Source organism: Myotis yumanensis, unplaced genomic scaffold (genome assembly GCF_028538775.1).
Source record: "Myotis yumanensis isolate MYYU_CA2020_CCGP unplaced genomic scaffold, mMyoYum1.0.hap1 SCAF_6, whole genome shotgun sequence".
In the NCBI taxonomy this organism is placed as follows: Eukaryota; Metazoa; Chordata; class Mammalia; order Chiroptera; family Vespertilionidae; genus Myotis; species Myotis yumanensis.
This window is the reverse complement of record NW_027223757.1, coordinates 35588070-35614414: the sequence shown is the minus strand read 5'-3', so window position 1 is coordinate 35614414 and position 26345 is coordinate 35588070. Positions and strand designations below refer to the sequence as shown.

General features: G+C 41.4%; 1 protein-coding gene across 5 annotated transcripts in view; it reads right to left on the bottom strand.

Annotated features, from left to right (window-relative positions):
* The window catches only part of FYN (FYN proto-oncogene, Src family tyrosine kinase), a 202842-nt gene that overhangs the window by 105156 nt on the left and 71341 nt on the right, over positions 1-26345 (bottom strand). For 4 of the 5 annotated variants that reach the window (XM_070417886.1, XM_070417881.1, XM_070417887.1 and 1 more), the window contains one exon: positions 3308-3377. The exons of the other annotated variant lie outside the window; for it this stretch is intronic. The gene's annotated coding sequence lies outside the window, so the exon portion shown is untranslated. The remainder of the gene's footprint in view (positions 1-3307; positions 3378-26345) is intronic. 5 annotated transcript variants of the gene reach the window in all.

Below are 26345 nucleotides of genomic sequence, written 5' to 3'. Positions count from 1 at the left end.
GCATTTAAGCCAGACTGTGGTATCACCAGGAAAATGATGCAAATATACAGCCCTGTGTACCAAAATACCAATCCCAATTATCTGTAATGAGATCTCCCTCCGCCCTAAGCACATTTTTATCTCACCAGAATCGCTACCCCTGATTCAGAAGAAAGGACTACCCCAGACAAAATGCCGTTTCATCTCAGAGGTCATCTAGAGACAAACATAACTGAAGAAGCTGGGGTTGAAATTTAAAATATAAGACAATCTCTTTTGTGTGAATGCTGGGATCATGTTGTGTGAGCATCACTTTTGGCTTTAGTTACCAGTCTTCAGTATAAGTCTTCAGGCACCCATCTGTCTGAATTCCTTATACCATTTTGTGCTTGAAGTCAGAGTTAATGTAAGAGATAGCTTCTTAGGAGCCCTTTCAGACCTATTATTCTTTAAATAAATGTTTTAATGTTTTATATATATATATATATATATATATATATATATATATATATATAAAAATAAATAAATATCAAAATATTTTAAAATTTAAACCTTCAAAATAATGAGTACTTTAGACATTAAGTTTTTTTGTTACTTCCATATCAGGTTTCTCAGCCTTGGGATTATTGTTATTTTGAGCTGGACCACTCTGTGTGTGCGGCGCTGTCCTCCTCATTGTAGGATATTTAGCAGCCTCCCTGGCCTCCACCCACTAGAAGCCAGTAGCACACACCCTTTCTTCCCCAGTTGTAACAATAAAACATGTCTTTAGACATTGCCATATGTCCTCTGGGAGGACAAAATTGACCTGGATTGAGAACCACTGTCCTCTTTATGTATTTAGATACCTCCCCCGGCATGGCCAGGAAAAGGAAATCTAGATTTTTCAAGGCATCCACAAGTTTTAGTTTTAAGAATTTCAAACTTCCTATGACTCATAATGAAGAATCAGGATCTATGATACATTACTACCTGAGAGATTTATAAACAGCACTACTGCCTCAAAATAAGGGTGGCCTGGCTTCATTTCAGTCATTTAATAGGGTAACTCTGCTATCCGATATCCTGGATTGCTAGCCCCCCTACTTTTAGGTGCTCCATTCTTAGAAGACTACTCTTAAGATACTTACCAGGCACTCCGGACTGATTATGAAGGAAGAGGATTAGGGTTGGGGGTCTGTTAACATCACCTACAGACCCCCAATGGCACACTGAACTCCAGGGTCAGCCCACTCCAGGGGCAGCATTCTAAAGCTGGGCCAGGTGTAAGCAAGCACATGGTAAAGCAGGTGCTTCCTCAAGGAGAGTTGCAGGGTGGGGAGAGATAGGAAAATAGCTTCAGAAGACAAAGAGCCAATGAATGGGAGGTGGGAGGTTCAGCTGAGAAGAAAAGGCAAATGAGGAAGGAGATTGTCCTTAAATATCTGGTGGGCTGATGTGGGAAAGTGGGTGGACTTGCTTAGAAAGTGATAAGAATGGTAGGTAATTCAGTAGATGCTTACCACAGGCCTTCCAGGGGCCGGGCACTGCCCAGGCACTGAGGCGACAGGACAGACGAAGACGCAGTCTCTGTCCCATGGAGTGCACACTGTAGTCCATAGAAGGACTGGATCTCTTCCCCTCCCACCCACCTTCCCTCTTTCTACTAGTATGTTAACAATTTGAGCCAAATGCCCAGGTATTTGTTTACCTGCTTGTGTTTTTTTTCCCATTTTAAAAGTTAAGGTTTAATTAACATACAGTAAAATTCAGCCCTTTAATCGTACAGTTCTGTAAGTTTTCACAAACTCATATAGTTGCATAAATACCATCACAATAAAAATCAAGAACAATTTTCCTCATCCCTTAAAATTTCCCTATGCCCCAATTGTTTTTTAAATTGGAGCAAATGGCTTGGGGCAATAGCAGGATCATCTCTGAGAGAATGTGAACTTCCCTCTACTGGATACTGTGGAAGAGACTTGTTTAGCTGGTGGGAGATTGGGCCAGACAAACCCCGAGGCCGGGTCCATCCCTCTGATTCTATGAAACTGGACACCCAATCTTAAACATTACCCATCTGCAGTGATACGGTTGATTTTCCCCAATCACAGGTAAAGGCCCACCCCAAAGCCATATTCTTTTAGTCAAAGCTCAATAAAATTGGCCCAATAATTGTATCTCTATGAAAGCTACATAATAAGCATAGACCAAAAAAAAAAAAAAAAAAAAATCAAGACAGGTTTGGAAATGAAAGCCTGAATGTGGCAACTGAGGTCCAAACCAAGGATACCATCTACTCCCAACCCTTCCTTTTCTTCTTGGTATTTTGGTTTAAAAAAACATTATCTCCAAAACTGAACCAAGCTCACACAATGTGACCACACTTGGCTCTAAAGGTGGCAGGAAGGGAAGTTAAATTAGCCAAGTTTGCCTAAGAATGGATCGACAGGGTTAAAGACAAATGTCTCAGGGGTTCCCACAGCTTGTTACGGAGGAGGGACTGTGGTGACCAAACCTGATGTGCCCTGTGACAGCAAATGGGGCGTGACCAACCCATCCCCAGCAGCCCTTCCACTGGGAGATATGAACACCTTTGGCTGGCTTGACCTCAGTGACAAATGTCCAGTTTCCAAACAAGCCTGTTCTGTTATCAAGAATAACTGCTTTATTGAGCACCTACTATGATACAGCACTATCTAGCTCCTTTTATTCTCACAACCACTTTATGAGGTAGGTAATATTATAAGCCTCGTTTTACAGACGAGGAAACTAAGGCCCAAAGAGGTTATGTAACTACCAGTCAGTGTAGAACTTTTTATTATTGCTAGCAAGGTCTTCTGGGTGGTTGCTGAACTTAATGTCTTGGTCTCTCAGGCCTCTACTATGCTTGTTTTGTAGGCTGGCTCCCAGGCATGCTGGATTCCCCAAGCAGCCAATTGCCTGTTCTTTCTCATTTCAACCTAGAGGCCATAAGGATCTTTCTGCTTTAGACTTTTTATTTTATTTCACTCTTTTGGTCTGCAAGTTTATTACTCTTGTATTCTACAGGTGGCTTAGAATATAAGCTAAATTGTCAAGAGTATTCCTTACCCTGCATCCAGAAGCTTCCCTAAACCTAGACTCCTCATTACATCTTAGAAAATCCCATGTTGTTTAATAACATCAGCAATAACAAGGAAAAAAGTCATACTGTCAGAAAACACCAACTGAATGTCACATTTAATTATAAAATTGCATTTTGTCTGAGTTTGTGCAGATTTAGAATGCACAGAGCAAGACAATGGCTTCCCTTTGTGAGCACCATTTTACAAAAAAGGGTATTAGAAAACAATGCAGTGACACTTACCAAAATTTCCCCCAACTATCACAAACTTTATATACACCACATGTCTTCTAATACCGCTGCTGGGGTGGTCCTGAAAAACAATACCACAACAGAAGGATAGATGGATCATTAAAGACATAATTTAATATATGTAAATATTGTGTTTTTCTCCTGGATACCACACGTCTTCCTGTTTCGGGCTCTCATCAATGTACCAAACTCTTACTGTCAGATTCCTCTTTGTTTTCACAGGAAGATAAAACTAACTTACAAATCAATGCAGCATTATCCTATATAATCCTGTATTAGTGATGGCGAACCTTTTGAGCTCGGCGTGTCAGCATTTTGAAAAACCATAACTTAACTCTGGTGCCGTGTCACATATAGACATTTTTTGATCTTTGCAACCACAGTAAAACAAAGATTTATATTTTTGATATTTATATGCCATTTAACAAAGAAAAATCAACCAAAAAAAATGAGTTCGCGTGTCAGAGGTTCACCATCACTGTCCTATATAATCCTATATAATCAAGAGCTAACATGCTAATTAGACCAGATAGCAGACGACCTTCCGGAATGACCACTGGGCGGGGGGCAGGGCCATGAGGCAGCTGGGGCTGCAAAGGCCTACCCTTGCATGATTTTCGTTCATTGAGCCTCGAGTAACAAATAAATAAAAATCTGGACAACGAAGCAAGCCAGAAACTATGCTTATAAATACTTTATTTGAATTTTTAGCCTTTTAAAAGAATTGAATGCAAAAATATCCAAAGTTGATATTTCAACTATATTTTCTCCCCAAGCCAATTCCTCTTTCCTATTTCTTTCAGTAACACATTCCTGTCTCCTTTACTGGCTGTGAAACCTGATCTTTCTTTTCTAGACTTCATTTTATTATGAAAAATAGGAATCATCATACTGACCTCCTAGGGTTGTTATGAGGATTAAATAGTATAAATTTAATGACATTAAATGACATAGAAAGGCTTAAAACAGCACCTGGTCCACAGTAAATGCGGGTGAATGTGAAAACCAATTTTCATTCTCCTAGTCACGCAGGCCTGAAAGCTACCGTGGCCTTCCTCACCTTCACGGTAAACCCTGGCCTAAGCCTGCCCTTCCAGGCCTCAGGCGTGCTGCACTCAAGGCCTCCCCATTCTCACGCTGGGGTTACGCTCCGCTCTCTCTGGTTGGCATTAGTCCTGGCAGAAACTGACCACTGGCCTCCTATTTCTTCCCTTCCAATCCCTCACTCCTGGTTCTGCAAAGCACCCTTCCTAAACACCACACAAGGCCTCAGTGGAAACACCTTCCACTGCTTCCTGTCACCTGCACCTTTATCTGTGACAGTGTGTTAGCCCAGTGCCGCAGCTCACCTCGGCTTTATCTCCACATCTCCCCACCGAGTGCTTTGGCATCCAGTCACCTGTCCCCGCCTGAGCCTTTTGGCATGCCAGTTCCCTAGTTCCCCGAATGTCTTCTGTCCCATGCGTGCTGGTAGGAGGCCCAGCCATTCACTCCCTAAGGCAGGGACTCTAACTTTCTGTGCCCTAACGATCTAGAGATATGTTTCTCAGAATAATGTTTCTAAATGCGTGAAATTAGCACATGAAATGCAAAGAAGTATACTGATATACAGTTATCGAAACTGTTATGTGCTTCTTTTGATGTTTAAATAAATTCCAGTAAAAGTCTAATAACAGCTAATTTTGAAGTACTGTTGAGGTGATCTTTCAGGATATCTTTAAGTATAATGTAATATGAAAATACTCATAATTTCTATTGGAAACAAATAGTAATGCCACTTTCATAATAGAAGAAAATGTTATATTTCAGTTAAAGAGTTAATGAAAATAAAGAGATAATTTTTTCCCATCCAAATTCACAGACCCCCTGAGTTCCATCCATGGACTCAGGTCAAGCATCCCGACTTTAAGGCTAAGCCAAATGTTCATCTTCTTGAGCTCTTTCTACCTTGATTTTCCCAATTTGATATTACCTTACCCTCTTTGTTTTTCTCTTTTTAAAAATTTTGTATTATTGATATACTTTAAATGTACTTACTGTTTCCTACTTTTCAAGTTGTAAGTCTTTTAAGGTGTAAGGGAAGGCCCTATGCTTTTCCATTTTTTAATTCCTCTCATGGCTAACAATGCGTGGCCTCACAGCAGGCACAGTAGGAAGGCATTAGGCAGCACTGCTTGAATTAATCTGTGAATAACAGTGCAATCTTGCTTATGCTACACAGACTCAGCTAATATTAATATTATCTTATCTCTCTTTGGCAGTATAGGAGGTCCTAAATATGTAGATGGGGCACCTAAACATTCCATGTTTAGAGTATAACGTACTGGAATTAGGCAACAAAATGCTCTCGTCCTTTACTTTTCCTCTTTAGAGAGTCAATGCTTAGTCAATGCTGCTGACTGACAGATCTGGGAACAGACCAGCTCCTCAATCATTCTTCTGATACAGGGGCTGCCTGTGTGATGCACAATTCCTGCCTTTGTGGAGCTCCAAGTCGAGCAGCTTTCTTGGGCTAGTTTGAGAATCTCTCAACCTTTCAGGCATTTGCAAAGACAACAATAGCTGGTGATTTCCTAAGTACACGTGCCTTTATGAGTCAGGTAGGCAGGGCCAGTTAAGAGTTGCCATGGCTTCCCATTGGTCTCACATACTAGTATGTGAGCCCCTGGTTTCAGGATAGGCGGTTCCAGTAGATGGAGCAGTGAAATTCCATCTCCTCTCCTGAGTGATGCTGTCTTTGCATATGGGGTTGGAGATGGCAACCCCACCAAAGTGCCCATCTCAGCACTGTCTACTAAGCACCTGGCTGAATAGTTCACTGTGAACTCCACTGAGTCTATAATGGATCAACCTCATGATAGATATCAGTCCTTCAGTCTATCAGCTTTTTTCCTAAATAGCTGCAGCTCAGGACTCCTGTGTGTCTTTGCCAAGAAAAACAAAAATATAACAGACTAGCTCATCCTTTTCAAATGAAGAGAGAATAATGATAGTCTCCACTGAAACCATTCATAAGGGCACTGTGACCATTTGCTTTGGCAGAAATTCACCACTGGCAGCATTTTCAAGCCCTACATCATGTCAAGTGACTCTTATGATAAGTGGGGTGTAGTCTCCCATCCCAGTAACCAAGACTAATGAGATCTCCATTCAGAGAACAAAGGCTGGACTTGGCACACAGTTTTATTCTTAAAGACATTTAAATGCATTTCATTTGAATTTGTTCCTTTTGAGACACACTAGATATGTGGTACTAAATAAAAATGATAATGGAGAGGGTAACATGACTGCTTTACCTTCTGTTTCAGGAATTATGATGTATTCATCCTCATAAATAAATAATAAGATGTTTAAAGGGGCTCCCACAGAACACATTGCACTGTATGTACTGTTTGCTTTTAATACATATCATAGACTACTGTGTGGCTCCCGGTTTAAAGGGAACATTCCCAATACACACTGAGAACAAGTTTTCTTGAATACAATTCCCATGTGCATGGAGCCATTCTCTCTTCCTTTTCCTAACAGATGCTCCATATTCCTTCAGGCACAGTGTCTCATGGACAGGTGACAGCAGCCCCAGCTGGAGGGTGGGGACCTGAGTAGTCGAAGGCTGTATAGTGTGCCAACAAGAAACATCAGCATCACCTGGGACCATCTGAGAAACGTCAGTTCTGAGGACCCACCCCAAAACTACTGAATCATAACCTATTTTACAAGATCCCCATTTCATCTGTGTGCACACTAACGTTTGAGATTCACTGATCTAAGAGAAACCCCTTTCCAGTGATGGGTTTAAGAATTGGCATGTGACCCAATTCAGGACAATGAGATGTGAAAAAGTTTTTTCGGTAGCATCTCCTCATTCTTCTGGGAGAAATTCCCTCCTCTGACTGTTGTGTGGGATGTGACACCTAGGACTTCCACAGCTACCTTTCTCCCACCTAAAGAGGAAGGGCAGAGACAGAAAAACCACAGGGAAGCATAGTAGGGCTGATTGCATTAGGTCATTGATTCCCAAAGTGGGCGCTACCGCCCCCTGGTGGGCACTGCAGCGATGGGGGGGGGCGGTGATGGCCACAGGTGCATTTGTTTTAACTTTTTTTGTATTACCTTTCTATTCTGAGTTCAATAAATAGTTTCATAGTTTCAAACTTCAATGTTTCTAATTTACACCTTTCTTTACTATATTTTACGAAAAAGGTAGAAACATTAATACATATATCTTTCTGTTTAATTGCTATTAAAATTTAAAAAAAATTAATTTCCAGGGGGCGCTGAGTAATATTTTTTCTGGAAAGAGGGCGGTAGGCCAAATAAGTTTGGGAACCCCTGCATTAGGTCAACCCTGAAGTCTGTGGAATCACCCAACTGCCAGTAAATTTCTTATTGTTCAGGCCTCCTAGAGTGGAGTTTTCAATGATCTACAGCTGGAAAACACCCCAAAATAAAGCATTATTAAGAGAACAGAATGCCCAGGCACTGGGCTCAACCACATGCTGAAGAGTTCAGACAAGTCAGTGCATCGAGGGACCAGAGCGACAGTTTAGAGCCTTGTTTTTGGGGGAACTGACCCAGTTAGTATTTCCGGTTCTGACAACCATTGTTTACTTTGCCCATTTCCAAAAGTTTTCCAAACTGGCCAGTCTAAATTATCAACCAGACAAAGTGCTGAACACTTTCCACATTATTTTAACCAGAGTGATCAACAATTGCCTTCCCCAGAAGTCACATGGATGTCATTTCCTGCAAAGACAATGGGAGACTAATTGCTCAGCCTCACACTCTAATAGGGAAGACAACCTGTGACATGTAATTACTGGAGGGTAAATAACGAAAAGCTTGAGGCTCTCAGAATCTGTTCTGGATCCACTCCAAAAACTTGGGGAAAAGGAAAAAAAAAAAAGAGAGAGAGAGAGAGTCAGCTGATCTAAGAAAAGATTTGAGGGGCTAGCAGTTTAGGTAACCACCCATACCATTTTTACACATCATTGGTACTTATTAAAGACCTATCTAAGGGAAACTAAATAGACCTACTATTATATAAAACCGTATATGGCTTTGGTGTAATTTTGCTTCATATATAGGAGTGATGTCATCAAGGAAAACTGGTGTCTAAATGGACATAATCTCTTTAGTGAGTCATGGCTTCTCAGCCACAACAGGATATTTTGGGGGATGGGCTTGTGATGACTCGATGAAGAATGTGCTATCATGGAGTGGACGTTAGTTGGTTTTCTACAGAATATTCCTTAAATTCTATTATCTAAGGTCTCTTTTTCTCTCCAAACCTTTTTGCTTTATCTTCCTTGGTACCTCATACACTGTCACAGCTCCAACCATCATTCCTTGTCATGAGTTTCAAACCATCCCTAGATCTATTGCCCACACTCCCAGTTCCTCTGCTGCCCCTAGATAGAAAGTACCCTGAGGACAAGCACTTTGATTTGGTCACTGCTCTATTCTCAATGCTTAGCACAGTGGCTGGCACTGAGTATTACATGTTTGTTGAATGAAGAAGTTAAAGGCCTCACACAGAGTCTTAAGATGTTTCACAGAATTTCCTGCCATCACCCTCTAACTGGCCTGATTCAGTTCTCTCCTTTACTCCCTCTATTGACACAAATGAATGCTCTGGATTACAGCACTGGTCGTGTGAGTTCTAGAAGGTCTCAGCTGAGAATGACTTACCAGCCCAGCCCTGAATATTTCCGGGTGAGAAACTGGTCCCACCGAGGCCAGAAAACTTGCCTAAGGTCTTATGATTAGTGGGCAGCAGAGGCAGGGTTATAACTCAGGCTGCTGACTCAGTGGCTCTTGCTAACATGTGACCGATTAGTTCAAAACCTTTAATACAGCAGTTCTCAACCTGTGGGTCGCCAACCTGTGGGTCATGACCCCTTTGGGGGTCGAACGACCCTTTCACAGGGGTCACCTAAGACCATCGGAAAACACATATATAATTACATATTGTTTTTATGATTAATCACTATGCTTTAATTATGTTCAATTTGTAACAATGAAAATACATCCTGCATATCAGATATTTACATTACGATTCATAACAGTAGCAAAATTACAGTTATGAAGTAGCAACGAAAATAATTTTAGGGTTGGGGGTCACCACAACATGAGGAACTGTATTAAAGGGTTGCGGCATTAGGAAGGTTGAGAACCACTGTTTATACATGTGTTTTCCGATGGTCTTAGGCGACCCCTGTGAAAGGGTCGTTCGACCCCCAAAGGGGTCGCGACCCACAGGTTGAGAACCGATGCTTTATTACTTTTTCAGCAGAACCTAGTACAGGGCTAGGTATGTAGGAGATACCCAATAATATTTGTTAACTGACTAATTGAATAAACGAATGGTTCTCTTTGGCATATACCAATAGGTTTCATTTTTTTTTTAATTTAAGTGGAACTCTCTTTAAAAGAAAGGGAATACCCCAGTACACAAAATGGAGAAGAAAGGAGCTGCTGGACCTCTGCCCCTGCAGTGCCTCTGAGCCACCTTCTCAAGACCTCTGGGCTTGGTGACACTACTAGAAAAACCAAGGACTTACACAAACTCTAACTCTTCAGCTTTGCCCTCAGAGCCACCCACCATCGTTCCAAACCCACCTCAGCCTTATCTTCCATTTCTTCTTCCTCCCTCATGCCCAGCCTCACCAAAGCACTTACCTCCACCTGCAAGATAGGAGAGCCAACCTGTTCCGCACACCCAACTCTAATATAAATCCTTCCCTAAAGTTCCTGTCCAATTTTCTGCACAGGAATTAATCTACTATCGGACTTATAGTACCATCTTCTTCAAGGGAAAGGGCCAGCTCCCGGAGGGCAGGAACGTACTCTAAATTAGTCTCTCAACCATTGGCACCTTGCACAGAGGGAGCACTTCTAGTCATTTTGTTGCATTCAACTAAATTATATAAGTTTTGCAATGGGGATTCCAAATCCCCCCCTCACCTGTGCAGGCTAAAGATAAAGCCAGCACACACTTGGAGACCCATCTGCTAGGGAACAGCTGTGTGAGTCTTATTTTCAAAAGCAGAGAATTGGGGGGGAGGTGTGAGGGGCAGAAAGAATGACTTCCCCTCCCCTCAAGAGCTCTTCTGTGACTATGGATGTTCTGTGCAATGTGAGATACAAGATGGGCAGCTCGTGTTAGAAATAACAGATTTTATTAAAATATAGTCCTGATTCCATTTATGCCACAATATTCTCTGCAAGACCGAAGTCAATTGCCTGAAAAATTAAAGTGTTCCAAGTGGTGGGAAAATACATTAAACAAGCAAGTGCACAAAGTCCAATCGCCAATGGCAAGAAAACACAGGGTTCCCTAGGAAACCAGGCCTACTTTATGACTGACTGTGACCTTACCTCCTCAAGGGAGAGAGGGTGGGAAGCTCTGAGGAGGCATCACTAACCCATCTGCTTCCCTTGTCTGCAGAGACTCTAATCCAGGGGTCCTCAAACTTTTTAAATAGGGGGCCAGTTCACTGTCCCTCAGACCGTTGGAGGGCCGGACTATAGTTTTAAAAAAAACTATGAACAAATTCCTATGCACACTGCACATATCTTATCTTGAAGTAAAAAAACAAAACGGGAACAAATACAATATTTGTATTTGCATGTGGCCCTCGGGCCGTAGTTTGAGGACCCCTGCTCTAATCCTTCTGGCTTCACTACAACAAGGTGGGGAGACTCAAATAAGTGTGTGGTGGTTGTTTCCTTTATTATTTGCTGGAGGTGGAGTAAAGAGCAGAAGAAAGAGGAGAAAGAGAGATAAACAGAAAGATGAGCATGGGAAGCACTCATAAGGGAGTAGGAAGGTCGAACTGCAAAAGGCTAGCTGCTCCTTTCTTGTCAGCTATTGCCAGGACCAGAGAGAACAAGAGGCTCACCAAGGAGCAAGCCACCACCAAGCCAGCAAATGAGCTTATCATCACCCGCCCTAGAGGCCAGCTCTGAAGCAGGCTAGAGACAGGTACACTGTGGGCTCACTGGCACAGATGGCTGGGCTGAGTCACAAGGGTGGCTGGAGGGGTTGGGTGTAATTTTAAGGCTCTCCTTGCTCCTCTTAATCTCCATCAACCCCAAAGAGGAGTGATATAATTTTCTTCCTCCTCTTTCTCAAAAACTACCACCACCACCACCACCACCACCACAACATAATGCTTAAATGTTTAGGCTGAGGATGCCCAGTTTATTTGGGGAAGAAATAAATGAAGTAAATGCCACTGGAATAATGAGTTGATTGTCAGGAAGAAAAAGAAAAGATTGTGCTTCTATAAATGAGAATGAAATATATGTTTATAACCGTGTCTTTTCTTTCTGGCAATGAGTTCTGTCAAGTGATCACATCAGTTATGTAGCAGGTAAAATAAAACAGTAACTGTTTTTGTAGAATACTTGAATTACTTCTGACTTGCCCTTGTAATGAAGCTATTTCTAGGGATCTGTGATCCAGAGTCTAAAACGCTACTTTGCTACCATGCAGGTGCAGCTGCTCTCTCCCAACCTGATTACTCTCTCAAGACCCTCCAAATAGACATTGTGTTAGTGGCTCCTGGGAAAGCCCATGAAATGCACACAGTATCACAATGTGGCCAAGATCAAGGTTAACAATGATGCGTGCAGAGCCCCTGGGGTGGAAGTGGGCTACAATGTTAGAATCCCAGAATCCTGAGGCTGAATGGCAAGTTAAAGAATATGTAGTCTGGTAGTATTTAAGTAATTTTGCAATTACATTCACATATACCACATACACACACACACACACACACACACACACACACATACACATACACACACACACGCACAGAGACAGACATGCATACACACATCTGCATTGCAAAGGTGTATGCTAAATTCCAAAATATTATATATCTGTGGAACATAACAGCTCTGGTTAAAGGGAAAAGGACTCAAAACACTACCACCTTTGCCATCTTCCTGGCCCCCTTCTGGGGAACCCTAACATTCTAAGAACACTGAAAATCCCAGACCTAGTCCCCTCCCCCACCCAATATCTGCATCTTGCTCTTAACATCTCCTCCAGCCTGCATGCAGTTCTACATGTGGCAATGTGGGAGACCCAACACTTCTACCTTTTTTCTACCAAGGACCTATTTTATTCACCTCTGAGGACCCCACATTTTAAACCATTTCACCTCCTGTCACAAAACATTTTTAAAGTGATAATTCATTTACCCAGCTCTTATTTAGAATTAGTGAAAGCTCAACTTCAATCTTAATCCTGGTAAACTTGGGAAAATTCCTTAATAAAGTTAAGTAGTAAACCCAGTACAAGATTTTCTTCTCTTCCTCTGCTTTTTTATTTCATCAAAAACAAATCTTCATAAAGGAAATATCAAGTATCTAGGAATAAGTCCAACAAAAGTTGTATAAGACCTTTACACTGAGATCTATAAAGCATTATTGAGAGAAATTAAAGAAGATTTAAATAAATAGAGGGTTATATCATGTAGATGGACTGGAAATCTCGTTATTTTTAGATGTCAGTTCTACCCCAAAATTGCATCTTCAATGAATTTCAATGAAAAACAGTTATTTTTTTCCTGTTGAAAATTGAAAAGCAGAATCTAAAATTTATATAGAAATGCAAAGTGACAAAAGCCAATATAATCCTGAAGAGTAAGAACAAAGATGGAAGACTTAAGTCTATCAAATGTCAAGATTCATTATAAAATGATAATGCTAAGACAGTGTATTTGTGCAAGGATAGTAAAATAGGTCAACAGAACAAAAGAGAAGGTCCAACATTTGACCTAGAGAGATAGTCTCCTAATTTGTGATAAATGGCATTGAAGTTCAATAAATACTATGTTGTGGGTTGAGTTGTGTCCCCCCAAAAGATATATACAAGTTTTAACCCCCAAGTACCTCAGAATATGATTTTATTTGGAAATAGGGTCATTACTGATGTAATTAGTTAAAATGAGGTTAGAGTGGATTAGGGTGGGCCCTAAGTCCAATATGACTGGTATCCTTAGAAGCAGCAGCAAATTGAGACTCAGACAGACATGAGGGGAAGAAGGCCATGTGACAACGGAGGCAGAGATCAGAGCAATGCAGCCCAAAGCCCAGGAACACCAAGGATTACACGCTACCACCAGAAGCTGAAGAGGCAAGGAAGCATTCTTCTCTAGAGCAGTGGTTCTCAACCTTCCTAATGCCACAACCCTTTAATACAGTTCCTCATGTTGTGGTGACCCCCAATTTCATTGTTACAAATTGAACGTAATTAAGGCATAGTGATTACTCACAAAAACAATATGTAATTACATATGTGTTTTCTGATGGTCTTAGGCGACCCCTGTGAAAGGGTCGTTCGACCCCCAAAGGGGTTGTGACCCACAGGTTGAGAACCGCTGCTCTAGAGCCTGCAGAGGGAGCATGGCCCTGCCGACACCTGGATTTTGTACTTCTAGCCTTCAGAACTGTGAGAAAACACGTTTCTATTGTTTTAAGCCACCCAGTTTCTGGTACTTTGTTATGGCCACCCTAAGAAATGAAGAGACCGGGTTTCTATATAAGAAATGAATCTTAATCTCCACCTTCACTATGCAAAAATCAATTCCACATGAATGATAGAACTCAATATGCAAAGTAAAATAATAATACTTTTAGAAGAAAACAGAGAATATCTTCAAACCTTGCAAAAATACAGATTTTTAAAGAACTGAACACAAGAAAATGTTAACCATGAAGGAAATGAAGAATGTCTTTATCAAATGACATCAATAGAAGTGAAAGGTAGGTCACATAGCAGAGAAGATAATTGCAGTACATCTATCCAGCAAAATCTCCTACAAATCCTTAAGGTAAGGGCGACAATCCAATAAAGAAATGGGCAAATATCTGAGAAGAAATTTTTCAAAAAAGAAAATCCAAATGGCCAATAAACAGAGAAAAAGATGCTCTAGTTTAGTCATCAAAGAAACATTAAAATGACAATGCATTATCAATGAACACCTACCATATTAGCTGAAATGACAGAGACAAAACCCACAGTTCTGGTAAGGATTTGGAGTGACCGGAACTCTCATACAGTGCTGGTGAGAGTGTAGGTCGATAAAGACACTTTGGGAAATTGGCAGTATCTATTAAAGCCTAACATATCCATATCCCCTGACCCAAGATCTCACATTGAGAAATCTATCCTACAGAAATGTTACAGATGCTCACCCACTGACGTGTATAAGAAAGTTCCTGGTCATACTATCTGTGATAGACTTAACAGGAAATGACCCAAAAACCATGCACAATGGAAGGGTTAGACAAATTTTGGTATAGTTAGTTATACAATACATGACACAGCAATGAAAATGGACAAATTATAATTCGTAACAACATGGATTAATCATCCAAATATAATATGAAAAGAGACACAACAGTATATACTGAAGATTTTATTTATAAAAATAGACAAAACCAACCTATGTTAGAAATCATGCTATTAGTTACCTCTGGTAGGAGTAGGGTGGTTAGGGACTGGGAAAGGGCCTAAGGGGCTTCTGGTGTTTGGGTGATGTTCTCTCTCCATCTGGCTGCTGGCTACAGGGGAGAGTACTCACTTTGTAAAAATTCATTATCAGTGCACTTAACAATTTGTGCTGTTTTCTGTATGAATATTATTATACTTCAATTTTTAAAAATCGCAGTGGTTAATGCCGTGAAACCAGAGACAAAACAAAGCTCTTAGAAGAACTGAAAGCAAGAGAGTACAGCAATTTAATCTCTGCAAGATAATTCAAAAATTTGCTTTGCTAAAAGCTTATAAGTGCCATTTCATTTAATTGTGTGTTTTATTCACTTAAGATGACTGTCATGCCAAAACTATTTTATTATGAGATGTTAGGACAGTATGAAGCCAACAGTTTTGAAATAAAATAACACAAATCATTTTAAAGCAAAATTTGGATACTGAAGTCCGTTTATTTTTCATGTCAATTAAAAATGTTTCCTTAAGGCCTTGGTTTACAGCCTGCAGCGTCCCTGGATGGGAAAGGCCTGGGGATAAAGGTGTTTTCTTTCTGTGGCGCACAGTAGGCACTCAAGATTTCCCTTCCAGAGTCACAAGGGAGATCTGCTCGTTCCTGCAAATGGAAGCCACAACAGTTGAGCTTGCCTCTGCAGCCTTGTCCTGGATAAATATAGTTTTCACCTGGAAGTCTGAAACACGGAAAATAACTCCCAGGACACCATACCTGCCTTTGTCGATTTCTGGCCTCTTCAGATTCCCGCTGTGAAACACATGGTCACGAGGTAGAGTCCTGACCTACCTCAGGGCCCAGCATCACACTGATGGAGAGAGAATTCTGTCCCCCCAGTCTTGGGGGCAGCTGGACCTCTGCCTTTATGCTAGGCCCTCTCCCGCTTCTGGTCAGAGTCTGTGCAGAGGTGAGCCCATCATCATTTGACGTGTGCTCCACACAACTGATGCACCTACCGCTGAAATTCATCCCTTGGAGCGCAGGAACTAGATGGCCAGATCGGGCTTTCCCAGACAGCTGTGTTCTCTCCGATCCTCTGGTAGGAAGATTGTCTCTGGGCACTTATACAGCATCCTGCATGGCAGGCAGCCCCCATGGGAAGCGAGAGAGGGCCAAGCTCACTGTGGCCTACATTCTGAGATGGGAAAGGAACCGTGTGTGAGGGACTTTGGAGGCTGTGGGGTTCCCATGAAGGAAACCTCAGTCCCCCTCACCTTGAGAGGAGAGTATGGGGACAGGGCCCTGGAGCTGAGCTAGTCTTTCTTTGGCCACTCCATTTCCCTGTTAAGTTCCCAAAGGAGACCCCTTAGATTCAAACTCTGCTGTTATTGTCCAGACTTTCTGATGCTAATTCTACTCCTAACTTCACCATCTGACAATGATTCTGTGGGTCATTTAAGAGGAAAGTTCTCTCTGGTAAGAAAATAATATTTGCTTTGTAAACAATATTTTATTATGAGTGGCCACAGGGATTTTCTCAACGGAAAATACAGATAAATCACAAGAGTCAAACATGAAAATAAGTTAAGAATTTATGTGGACTGAGGGAAATCGTCCAGGCCAATTCTTTGAGAGCCTTTTTGCTACCCAGCCAAAGCAGAGGTAAGGAAACTACAGTCTCTGGGTCAGAGTGGGCCCACTGCCTGTCTTTGCATGGCCTATGAACTAAGAATGGTTTTTACATTTTGAAATGGTTGAAAAAAAGAATTAAAATACTATTTTGTGACATGTGAAAATTATAAGACATTCAAATATCAGTGCCTATAAATGAAGTTGTATTGGAACCCAGTCATACCCATTTGTTTACATATTGTCTCTGGTTGCTCTCATGATACAACAGCAGAGCTGTCTCGGCAGAGAATGGACAGCCTGCAAAGCCATACAATGGCCTTACAGCCACTTATAGAAAATGTTGCTGACCTCCTAATTAAGATAATTGCTATGTATTTGCAGAAGGTTATACTCTCTGATTTTCTCACTCTGCCCTACATGTTTTGTTCTGGAACTGTCTCTACATATGATGAGTCAAAGGCAAGTACTAAGGCTGATGCCAATTTGACACTAACCTGGTAAACTTATACAGCCACTACAGCAGTGCCTTTCAATCTATGGTCCGGTAATCAATTTAGTGGGTTGCAAAATTCAACTTAGTTGGTTGTTGCCCAGCATTTTCTTTAATGAAGTAGAAGAAAAATATCAAGGGGATGGTTATGGACTGAATTATGTCCCTCTCACCATTCATATATTGAAGTCCTAACCCCAGCACCATAGAATGTGACTATATGTAAAGATAGGTTCTTTAAAGAGGCAATTAAGGAAAAATGAAGTCCTACGCTGGGCCACGAATTCAATATGATTTGGGTCCCTACAAGAGGAGGAGATTAGGACATGTGCAGAGGAAAGACCATGTGAAAATGAATGGAAAAGACACCATCTACCAGCCAGGGAGAGAGGCCTCAGAAGAAATCAACCCTGCTTAGTCAAGTCTATTGATTCTTTCATCAAGAAATAATCAGGGAAGGAAGCAAATATTTGATACCAGAATGCTTACTACATGTTATTTATAATATCAAATATGAGAACATTTGATTACACAGTCATAGCATGGTGGATGGTTAAATTAATGATGTCTATTCATACAATAGAAAACTCCATAGTCACTACGTAATTCATTAAAAAATTATCACAATTTAGCCTGGCTAGTGTGGCTCAGTGATTGAGTGTCAACCTATGAACCAGGAGGTCAAGGGTTTGATTCCCTAGTCAGGGTACATGCCTGGGTTGCGGACTTGATCCCAAGTAGGGGCCATGCAGGAGACAGCCGATCAATGATTATCTCTCATCACTGACGTTTCTCTCTCTCCTTCTCCCTTCTTCTCTGAAATCAATAAAAATATATTAAAAAAAGATCACATTTTAATATTAAATGAAAGAAGTAGGATCAAAACCATATATATATATATATATATATATTTACATATATATATTTATATATATATTTACATATATATATACATATATATATATGCGCCTGTATATGATATGCATCCTCCACACAAGAGAGGAAAAATAAATACATTGCTATCTATATTGAGATATTGTGATTAAGAGATATTTTTATTTCCTTCTTTATAGCTCACCAAATATTCTATAATGAGTGCATATTTTCAAGTCAGGAAAAAATATAAACGATTTAAAATATGTTTAAATTAAAGAATAGTATGCATATAGTAGTTCTACTGTGCATCTTTGATTTGCCAGAGGCCTCTGACCACACTGGCAAGTGGGGCAAATTTTGATAATGTTATATATACTGAGTGGCCAGATTATTATGACCACCTGACGTTTGTAGGCAAATTAGCTATAATTTTGCGCTGAAGTTGCTAGAGGGCCAGACCATTATAAACAGGGAAGCAGGTTGTTTACCACGACAGTAGAAGTGATTTTTTTCCCGAAGATATGGGTAAACAATGCAATTTAACAGACTTTGAACGTGTATACACACACACACACACACACACTGAGTGGCCAGATTATTATGACCACCCCATCAGTACTTTGTTGGGCCACCTTTTGCCTTCAATACTGCGGCGATTCTTCTTGGCATTGACTCCACGAGATGTTGAAAGGCGATGCGAGGAATCTGACACCATGCCTGATGAATAGCACTGTCCAGTTCTGTGAGATTTGATGGTTGTGGAACCAGCTGCCTGATGGCTTCTTTAACTTCGTCCCACAAATGCTCAATTGGATTGAGATCTGGTGATTGTGGGGGCCACCTAAGCAAGGTAAAGTCTCCCTCATGTTCTTGAAACCACACCTGCACAATACGAGCACCGTGGCATGGTGCATTGTCTTGTTGGAAGAAGCCATCTCCATTGGGATATGCCATCAACATGATAGGATGAACTTGATCAGCAACGATACTTAGGTATGTTGTGCTATTCAGACGTTGTTCCACACGAATTAAAGGGCCCAAATCATGCCAGGAAAACATGCCCCAAACCATAACACTGCCCTCACCAGCTTGAACGGTTGTACTCATGCATGTGGGGTGCATGCTTTCATGCTGTTTCTGTCAAATTCTCACTCTGCCATCTGCATGATGCAACTGGAAACGTGATTCATCGAACCACATGACTTTTTTCCAATGCTTGACTGTCCAATGCTTGTGTTCCTGTGTGAATTGGAGACGTTTTATCTTGGTAACTGCAGACAGCAAAGGTGTTCGAACAGGCCTTCAGCTTCCATAACCCATATGATGCAGTGTACGGCTAATTTGCCTACACATGTCAGGTGGTCATAATAATCTGGCCACTCAGTGTATATACTATATATATATATATATATATATATATATATATATATATATACACACACATCATTATAAAGTCACCAGGAAAGAGGTTTTAAAATAGATTCAGCAGTGACTAGGACAGTCACCAGGATGAATTATAATGAATTCTGGCTTTGGCAATACATTTGTTCAACAAGCATTTACTGTGTGCCTGTCATGGTCCAAGCACTCCGCTAGATATTAAAGGGTCAAACTGGGTCTCTGGGAACAAATGACCCATTGGCCGACACTGGGCCTATGCACCTGGACTCTAGCAAGATCTGTGCAGCCTGGCCCTCAACATTCCAACCACATCTGGGCTCTGACCCTGCCTGGATCTGTGGCCCTGAAAAAGGCTGGCCTCACCTTTCTAGTTCCAGCCACCTCATTTGTAAAACAAGGATAATCCTGACCCAGTTTGAAGCACTGTGGTGAAGAATAAGTGAAAAGCATTCTGGGCTTGTTTTAATCTATTCAGTGCCAGATGGATTCTACCCGGTAATAATCAGTGTTGCTTCCTTCCGTAGGAAATTGCATATTCTTAAAGAAAAAGTAAAGGGGTGGAGATGAGGTTCAGTGATTAAAGAGATATTCTGTATTTTTCTTCCTCAGAATATCCAAATTAACAATTACAGAAATGAATACCTGTTTCTAAGCCTCAGACAAGAGCAGAGGGAACTCAAAGTTCCCGCAAGGATAGGTAACATTCCAAGGACAAAACTGGGTGAGATGCTGCAAATCTTTAGGGAAATAATTCAATTATAATCAGTACTTCAAAAATCTAATAAAATTAACTTTCCCCCCACCTCTTTCTTTTAGGAAGGGTGATTTTAGAAAAGCAACATTTAAAAACAAACAACTGTCAACCTAAGTGTTAGTAAATTTAACCTTTCTAAAAAAGACTAAAGGACACTGAAAGAATACCAACCATTATGTCCCAATCAGACATAAATATGAACATCTTCTCTTCCAAATTGAACACATTTTGCAAACATGGGAACATCTGTATAAATTAATGCCTTTATTATAGACTAGAGGCCCAAGGCCCGGTGCACGAATTCGTGCACGGGTGGGGTCCAGCCAGCCTGCCCCAATGGGGCCGGCTAGGGGGAGGGGCTGCAGGTGGTTGTCTGGCCGGCCCCACCCCCTGATCGAACTCCAGGTCGAGGGGACAATTTGCATATTAGCCTTTTATTATATAGGATAGAAGAGGAGGTAGAGAAGGAGCTGGGAGAAGTGAGAAGGAAAAACATACAGATCTAAAAATGGAGCACATTTAGGAGAGAAGTCCCCTTTACTGGCTAGTGAGGTGAATAAATAAGCACTTTAGAAATACACAGAGAGAAGGTGAGGCTTTAACTCCTAGTGCTCACATTTTACAAGAAAGGTTAAGGGTATTTTCCGGTTGTTGCTACAACATCTTCAGATTCTTTGTGATCTTTCTACCACAGGAAGGATTAGTGAATGGAGTGTTCTGATAGCTTTACAATTATCTGAACTAAATCCCCCCTACCCATCAAATCTTCATTTCAGTGGTTACCTGTCAATAACCACACAGGTAGGGCACAAAGGCTCAGAGGAAGCAAACATCTCTATATACTTTTCTCTGTCTTGGGGGTGACAACAGGTATGTTCCCCTTACCATTGCTCCCACGCCTTCACCAGCCTTGTTACTGTTGAGTCCAAACACTCCTGCCCCCAGTGGTAGCCACAGGTAACATCTCCACTGCCTGCACATAGGGACAGGGCTTGCAATTTCCAACCGGGGGTGGGGCGGGGGAGTCATCCAATACTGTACACATGGCAACCATCGTTTATTCGGAAGGACACATGTGTGCTATGATATATTCAGTAATTGCTCTACTTTTTAAAAAGGAGTTGTAAAAATTATATTAAAAATGCTTGTTGATGCTCTGTGGGTTTGAGTCACTTGTAAAGCAGGATCAAAATGGATCCTCTGTTGTGGGTTCTTGCTGGTTCTTTGATTCTTAACAACTTCGTTAATGTTAATAGGAGTTATGCACACATCAATGGAACAATAAATTCCTTGGGTTTAGTGGCGCTTCAATTAATGATATGTAATAAGCAACGTAAAATGCTTTCTAATTTTGTTCCAAGTAATGACACACTACCCAGAAGAGCTGAAAATCAGGCATAGGTCTCACTGCTGAGTGGGAATGACCCAGGAGAGGGAGAAAGGAAGCTCTGTAGCTGGTTGGAGGCCTGCCTGGGGCTGCAGATGAACTCCTCTGCATAGTGCGTGGGAGTAGAGCAGGAGGGACAGACACAACTTGCCCAAGGGATAATGAATGTGATGAAGGGAGGAAAAGAAAACTCACAAAAGTGAGCCTGATGCAGAAGGAATGTACCATAATCTAAGACAGAATTGACTGACTGACACCGTGTTTCTTAAATCCGTCACAGAATGGTTCCATCTTTTCAGAGCATAAGTTAATACTATTCATTGACTTCCAAAAATACCCACCAAGATGAGAATAGGAATTTAAGTTGCAAGGATGATGCAGCAGAATTCCTAATGCATAGGTTATTTTGCAATGACACAAAGTACTGCTTCCACTTTCTGGAAACCCAGCTTCAGATTTAACCCTCTCTTGTCCTGGCCTGCAGGTCTAGGTCTCTCTCTCCTCAACTCTTCTCATAGGAACCAAATGCCAGATGATTGATATCCTCTGAGGACAGGAGATTTGCCATGGAGCTGCAGCAGAGATGCATATAAATGGCAAATGCCAAACTTCCATGATTTGGTAAAAGAACAGATGAACATTTTAATATAAAAATCTTTTCAGTGTTTTCTGTTCCATTCTTAATCACCTTGTCCTTCCTGACCTTTTATCCTAATGCTTTGCAGATAGTGTGAAGAACTCTGCTTACAAGTAACAAGACCCCATAGCTTAAAAGTCTAGATACACAATGACAGATGTAGGGGGTGTCTGCTGTTAGTTGCTGAGAGCCCAGTTTCATATTGGAGAGATTTGGGAACACCATCTGCATCACCCGTAGTGCTGTAGATGGCCAACCCGCCCTCTAACCTCTGGTAGCACCTGGATTGTTTGGCTCAGTGGTTACCTCCCACTCAGCAGATTTCAGAGCACTTTGAGTTTATGGCACATTGCATCTAAGCATTCCAATGTAAGCCATTTCCATCATGACCACGGCAGGGAGTTTTATTTAGGATTATGTGGCTTTTCAAGGGGGTTCCCTATTTTTCCTGAAACACCTGCCTAGTCACTCTGAAGCAGAATCCATGGAAATTCTTATGGCAAATATTAACTGAACAAATATTAATAGGGAGAGTGATTTGTTGGCTAGGGAAATGAATATAAAAATTCAATAGAATTTATCAGCTGCTTTATATCTGGGAATGCACAGATGGTTCACTCTATGAGTTATCAAAAAACAGGTCTCTTCACTGGTCCAGATTATACTAAAAAAATAAGCCAATTAGAAAAACAGCAAGTCCATCCAAAACTGTGACAAATGAAAATGGTGCCTGGGTTCTGCACTGTTTTTTGGATTACTCCTCCCCTGGCCCCCACTGGTATTAGAGATACAGCAGTGCTCTGTAGACAGCCTCTATGAGAGCACAGCCTTTGAGAAAAAGGCCTTGCCCCAGATCTCAGCTCCCCACAATGATTGGCATGAACCGATTGGACAGGTGACTGAACAGGATGCTGTTAGGTGCTAGTATCAGACACCATCTCAGCCTTCAAGATGTTAGCAGCCCACTTGGCAGATAAGCTATATACACATGCCAAGTTAACAACACACGGACTACCAAGACAGATGCAGAATGGGTCTTGAAGAAACTGGGTAGAACACCTAGATTTCCCAATCATGCATGTTTTTCTTGGCTAGCAAACTAAAATTTGGGATTAAAAGATGACCAGAAACCAGATGAAGTTCCTCGAAGTGAGAAAAATGGAAACTTAACAGACTGTTTACCTATTGTCTCTAGAAAAAGGCCCTACCCACTCTGAATACGATTCCTAGGATCCTCCAATTGCTTCAAAACAGTAGCTTTCCGCTGACCTTGGGAGGCCACTTGGAGTTTCAAAGTCATGTTGCCACTTCATCCTTTTGCTGCTTCATCCCCTGAGCACTGGGCTAATTTGCTAGTTTTTTAGATGTTCTAAACCAGGTACCTTTCAGGTGCACACATTTATTTGACTGTTTTAAGAGGATTAATTCAATCACTTCAAATATTTGGGCTTCATTAAAAAATTTATCTCCAAACAATGCTGCTTTTCTGGCTTGACTCTGGAAGTGAGGTTTCACATTTTTAAAAGTTGATAGATAACATTAATTAATACATGTACAAGAGGTTTTCCTATTCTCCAGCTACTCTGAATTGAGGATCACAAATTTCAAAGCTGATCATAACCCAGCCAGTTTCATTCATCATATATCCTCAGCCTTTTAGTTTCACATTCTCCAATCTGTGAAGAGTTTATTACAATTGTTAACATCAGGGCAAGTATGTAATCCACTTCATCATGTTTTCAGCCAATGACTCCTGGGGAGGAGAATGGAGAGCACAGAGGTTGTATAGGAGGATAACATAAGAACCTGAATGACAATTAGTGACTTTGCCTATGGCTTTGGCTGGCTGATGTTTAACATTATCATTTCTGAGAAACAATGTGCTGAGGCTAATTTCATCTCTGTTGCAAACAGTGCAAATGTAGAAGTACCTGAAGAACATGTGGAATTTCAGCTTCCCAAAGAAGCCACGATGTTAATGTGGAATATTTTGCTTTCCAAGAAAACATTGCAAATATTCATCACGTCAGGAATGAGCAAACCACATGAATAGAGGAGAAGGAAATCGTCTTCTTTCCCAAACACGACCTTCTCCCCTCTAAATAGTTTTCCCACGTGCTAATTTTCTGAGTGTTAGACAGTGTGGACACAGCACTGGTTTCACTGAAGAATTCTTATCCTTAAATCCACAATTTACATCAAAAGCTGCTAAAATAAACCAAAGAAACTTAAAAAGACCATTTCATTCCCACATGCCTGAAAGCCAGGAAGAGGCGTCATGGTCCTGACAATATAGAGAGACCATGCTTAAGGAGTCAGAAAACAACAAAGTTAGGCTTTGGGGAGTATCCATACTTTCTGTTACCATCAAACTCTCAGTCCCTCGAGGAGTCAGGGGGAATGGTTTTCTCCACCTCAGAAGGGACCCTCCTTCCTTCACTCTACCCTGAGCATTCCTTTCTCCCCTACTGGACACCAGAACTTTGGGCGATCATTAGCAGACTGCTGTTGACTATAGAAATTGAATATTACATTAAAAAACCACTGATATATATATTTTTAAGACAGGAGGAAGCACAACTTTAGGTTTTTCTTTCTTTCTACTGAGTAGCCAGATTTTGGAAACATACCTAACTGCCCCCAAAAAGCATGTGATACAATGAATGGCAAAATCTGGATTTTTTTTTGGCTCTGTGAAGTGGGACATAAAACATAACGCTTGGTAACCAGGGACTACCTAGGTGGTTCTTACATCAACAGAAAAGAAAATGAGGGTGGTGACTGACTCATAAGTAGAACGTGGTCCTTCCCACAAAGTTAGCCTAAGTGGCTACTGTGTACATAAAGTAGGATTGGGTGGAAACTTGGAGGCTTGAGTAAGAATCTGCTGTGTCAGCACCATGTAGTGGAAAGAACTCAGTGAAGACTTAAGAAACCCGATTCTCTACAGGCTTTACTGATGATTTTTTTCTGTGACTTGAGTAGTCATTATCCCTCATTAGATCTCGGTTTTCTCATAAAATAAAGAGGGTAGGCCAGGTGACCGTTAGGTTCCTTCCAGGCCTCTGCTCTAACCCCACTGAGGGTTCACTTCCTGGAGTCTCTGCCAGCCTGCTTCAGCCTCTGAACTCGCCGCGCCTTTGGGTAGCGCCAGTGTGGACCCCCCCCCCCCCCCCCCCCCCCCCCCCCCCCCCCCCGATCTCACCTCCTTCTAGGGCCCTTTTTGCCATCCACAACAAACACCAGGTGGCCAAAAGTATGTGTGTTTACAGCCCGCTGTTTGGTCCTTTGGTGAGTTCTCCATGGATAGTTCAGGGGTTAGGAACACTAGCTCTGGAGGCTTTTTCAACAAGAGGCTGAAAACCACAACCCTTTTAGCCTTGGCTTTCCCATCACCAGAGTCAGGCAAACAACATTTTTCTCCAGAACTGAGAATGTCAGGAGCTTAGCCACTCTCAAAGCTTCCAGATAAAATTCAGGAGGTCCAGTTAAATCTGAATGTTGGACAAACAATTTGGAACATACTTATGGTAACAAATATTTATTATTTATCTGAAATCCAAATTTTATTGAGTATCCTGGTTTTTGTTTTGTTTTTGTAATTTGCTAAATCTGGCACATGTAGATGCTGCTGTTAGTGGTAGGTACCAGGCTGCCACACTAAACGTATGCAGAATAAAACCACCACTGGCATGACTTCTGGGCCCTAGGAACAAGAGCCCTTATGGTTCAAGTTTATGTCTCCTTAGCCTCTCTCCCCTCCTAGGATCACCCCCCTTTCGAGTTCTCCTACTGGCTTCATATCACCACATATCCTGCCTGGATCCCCTTGGAGAGGTGCCCAAATTGTCTACTGACCACTTTTCCAATCACAGCCCCATTCCCTGGGCTAATCAATTTGATGGAATTAATTCACATACATGCGCCACTGTATGAGGGTAATGAGTCATCAACTTCCTCTGAAGCTACTGCTTTTTTTTTAAAAGGTCATTTATACCCTCAAATTAAAATGATCGAATTGTAGGCCATCAAAAAATTGAAGTGAAAAACAAGTAGGCTGTGTGAAAGAAAAGCATTGTGGGGGTAGGAGCTGGCTCTCATGACAGTTTCTCTAAAGTGTTTCTGCTTTTCCTTTCATCTTCTTCTTCGCCCACAACAACAGCTCCCACGGTAGCAGAAGACTCATGGAAAAGGGGCAAGTGAAAGGAGGAAGTGGCATGGGTGGAGTAGGAAGTGGGTATCTACCTGTGAACTGGTCATCACTCTGAAACAGTGCAGTTCCTAGTGTCCCCCAGCTCTAGCATCTTGATTTAGACTGGAAAACACAAGGCCAGACTGAACTACTGAGCACCTTGTGTTCAGAGATGAAACACAATTGCATAAGCTTGTACTC